Source organism: Ochotona princeps, chromosome 1 (assembly GCF_030435755.1).
Source record: "Ochotona princeps isolate mOchPri1 chromosome 1, mOchPri1.hap1, whole genome shotgun sequence".
Lineage (NCBI taxonomy): Eukaryota > Metazoa > Chordata > Mammalia > Lagomorpha > Ochotonidae > Ochotona > Ochotona princeps.
In genome coordinates this window covers 156,131,087-156,135,211 of record NC_080832.1, presented here as the reverse complement: position 1 = coordinate 156,135,211, position 4,125 = coordinate 156,131,087, and positions in this window count along the sequence as shown.

Below are 4,125 nucleotides of genomic sequence, written 5' to 3'. Positions count from 1 at the left end.
TGCACCCGCATGGGAGACCTGGAAGAGGTTCCTGGTTCCCGGCTTCGGATTGGCGCGCACCAGCCATTGTGGCTCACTTGGGGAGTGAATCATTGGATGGAAGATCTTCCTCCCTGTCTCTCCTCCTCTCTGTATATCTGACTTTGCAATAAAAATAAATAAATCTTTAAAAAAGTAATTAAATAAAACACAAGCCAAGAAGCAGCTCTAGACTTACCAGCCATGCAAAAGGGAGGCGCATGCTTGCAGTCTGCCCTTTGGAATGAATTCAGGACCTTGGGCTGTAATAAAATGAATAAATCTTTAAAAAAAATAAAAGATAAAAAAAAGAACACTCTAAGTCAATGTACTTTTAAAACAAAAACCTTATTTTTTTCCCAACAGTTTTGATAGGTTGGCAGGGGAAGAGTCTACAACAATGTTTGTGTGAGTGCACTTCAAGACACCAATGGGAAAAAATGGAAATTAAGTGCAAGTGCAAAAAAACACTTGAAATCTCTGCAGTTTTTTGTAATTTTTTTCAAAAACTTGAAGACCACTGGGTTCATGGATTTTTAGGGCTTTTTCTTTTGCACCAAACTTCTATTTCAATTGCACTTTGCCAGAACTTTTTACCCACTCTTGCAGATGATCTCAAATCCATCAAAGCAAACTATCTCGTGGATTTTTCTTCAACTGAATCTCAGTGGAAGAAAATTCAAGGGTACACAGTACTTACTTCCACCTGATTTTCTAACTTCATAGCAACATTACTATGATACTGAATATCACCATTACTTTTTCTATTGCTTTAAGATATTGAGATGTGACATCTCATTTCTAGTCAAGTCAGGCTTAATTATTTGGATCTACTCTCACTGATAAGCAGTAAAGCTAAATTTAAAGCATCTTTCTTAGCAACTGAAAAGCTGGCAAAACAGTATCTGGCAAAAACTGACGGGACAAAAAAGAACCTCATGCGATAAAACCTGAGAGCTGCTTTTGTGGGCTCTGTGACCTGAACACATTTGGAAGTGACGTTTAGGAGAGGGTCAGACATCAGAGCCCTGTGTCTGCTGGAAGTTGAGAAGCTACTAGCAGACACACTCAAAAAAGTTTCCACTGGACATCAGTTAGAATAAATGAGACACAGTAGAGTCCTCATATACCCTTCTAGCCCGAGATTATATAGATGTATTTTTAAAGATTTTTCTTTGTAAAGGCAGATCTACACAGAGAAGGAAAAATAGGAAGATCCTCCATCTGCTGATAAAGTGACAATGGCCCGAGCGGAGTTGATGCAAAGCCAGGAGTTAGGAGCTTTTTCTGTGTCCCCAGGCTTTGGGCCATCCTATAGTGCTTTCCCAGGCTGCAAACAGGGAGCTGGATGGGCAGTGGAGCAGCAGACACGCAGTGGCACCCATATGGGATCCTGGTGACTTCCAGGCAAGGATTTAGCCACTAGGCCACTGTGCTGGGTCCTTGGGATCATAGTTTAAGGGAATTAATTTCAAGTCCTGAGCATGAATGAGGGGGTCGCAGGTGGGTAGGGAAGAGGTAAATCCTCTCCAGAGAGGTTAGTTTTCTGAGACCTCCACATTTATTGCTATATACAAACTTGCAAAATAATCTGTATGAAAGGTTAGGTACACCAGGAAATAGGATATCAAGAGTGAGAAAAAGCAGAAGTAGATCCACGAATTGCACATTGAGAAACAGTGACCATGGGAAATGTGATCAACATTGTCTTTAAAGCAATAAAATACAAGCAGATTTAGAAGCAGAAGCAAAAGACATGGACTTGAAAATGATCTACTAGAACTTCTGGAAATGAAATTTTATACACAAAGTATTACCAAGTCAATAGATTTAGTCAATTAGACATACTTGACATGGGCAAAGCAGGCAGGCAGTGAGGGACAGGAAGCTGAATACTGCCAACACCCTAGCCATCCACACTGCCATGTCCTCCAGGCTGTTTCCACATGGCCAAAACCTCACCACACATGCTCTGCATCCTGCAGCTAAGCCTCACTTTGCATCAGGTACCAGGTGTCATTAACCACCATAAGGAGCTCACTACACATAATATAGCTACACTCCTTATGCTAGAAGGAAAATGTAACCCCAGCCAGGTTATCGAAATTGTCCCTTTTGAGATTGCCTGCACACATATCTGAGTGAGGACTGTTTTTTTGTCCTACTTTTCATCTGTCTCTCCTTTGTGTTCTTACTTGTAGAATGACAAAAGCCTGCAGTTGAAGTCTAGCTGGGGCGGGCGGGTGGGGGGTGGGGGGGCGGAGCTGAGCCTCTCCAACTACCTCCAGGGCTCCTGAGCCCTACAACACCACCAGGAGGCTGCATTTCCCACCATTAGTAAACTGAGATCAAACACGTTGTAGAGCATGGAGCTGCAAAACATGTCAAGAGACAAACAGAACTCCTGACATGATGGTTGAAAATGAATCCCAACCTGTTTAATCTGAGTTCTAAGATTTCCAGAAAGAAAGACAAAGAGCAGAGGTAGTCTGAGGTTTCTCCATAGTAACTGTCTACACGTTTTTTTAATGCCAGTTATTTCTTCAAAAGCATCTGATTTTCATGAAAACAATCACTGGAAAACCATTTTGTTACTTTAAATAAAAATGACAGCATTGTAAAATAACAGACAACAGTTCCTGGGCTTGGGAAAACATAGCACTACACAGGTGAAACATACATAAAGCATATGATGGGGAACAAGAGGCCCTGACCATCAGAGTATCTTTAGCTCGGTAGCAACGAGCAGACAACAGTTCCCGGGCTTGGAAAAACATAGCACTACACAGGTGAAACATACATAAAGCATATGATGGGGAACAAGAGGCCCTGACCATAGGAGTATCTTTAGCTCGGCAGCAACGAGCAGACAGCAGTTCCCGGGCTTGGGAAGCATTTTGCACTTGCATAGGTGTTGCACACAAAAAGGCATACAATGGGGTACAAGAGGCCTAGACCCAATCTCACAGCCTCTGCTGTTCCTCTGCCAACAGATCAACCCGCAGTTACAACACAAGGGTGCCCACCCGCTCATGTGCATCAGTAAAGTCCTATTGCTCCATAACTCTGGCAGTCTGTACCGCGACCTTGTTCATTGTCACCAAGGTAACTGGTGGTGGCAGCTGCTGATGTACTGGCCATGGTGGTCACCATTATGCCAGTCTCTTTTATTCTTTATCAGGCCAACAGAGGCCTCTCCGTCAGTCCCAACAGACACAGGCAGGATTCAGGGCAGGGGCTGAAGAACAGCAGAATTGCAATTGCCATTCCAGCACGCTGTCAGGGTGCACTGGAACATGGTGTCATTTACTTCAGAGGTGTTTTCTGTATGTGAGAGAGAAACATGGGGATAACACAGGCAGACACAAGCTTCAAATTCAAGGAGCTGAGGTTCACCCACGTGAGCGAGTCCTCAAGTTCAGAGGAATGATGGAACTAATAGATTCCACAGGAATCATTGCATTCCTAAAGAAGGGAAAACGGGGTGCTTGCCAGTCATGTCCAAACCCCACAAAGCTGCCACGTAGAGAAGGTGGGTATTTTCCCTGTGGTAATAACAGGGGAATGATAAGCAAAAGCACGGGCAGAGATTATGCTATTTATAAAGGGAGGGCCAGACCCCCAACAGCTGGGGTCACACACCAGACAGTCTGATAGTCTGGTTAAAATAGAAACTGGCAGGAAATGTCGGAACCTGGTGCTCATAGCAGAAAGACAAGATAGAGAGAGGGGTGCTTCACAAATACTAACATACTTACATAATATGTAAAGGCCTAATATACCTGCCTGAGGGGGAACCTCTCACGGAGGCCAAAGCAGAGATGGAGAGGGATTCCGAGGGGGCCCTCGGGCTGAGGACACAGCAGACGGGTTCCTGAGTGGGACCCTCTCACTGAGGACACAGCACAGAGAGAGGGGATGTCCGAGGGGGACTCTCACTGACGCCCCAGGAGAGAGGGAGGGTGGTCCGAGGGGAAACCTCTTGCTGAGGCCCCAGAAGAGGGGGTCCCGAGGTGGTCCCTCTCTCGCTGAGGCCTCAGGAGAGGTGGCGCCCAGGGGGACCCTCTCGCAGAGGACCCAGCAGAGAGGTAGTGGGAATCATGGGTT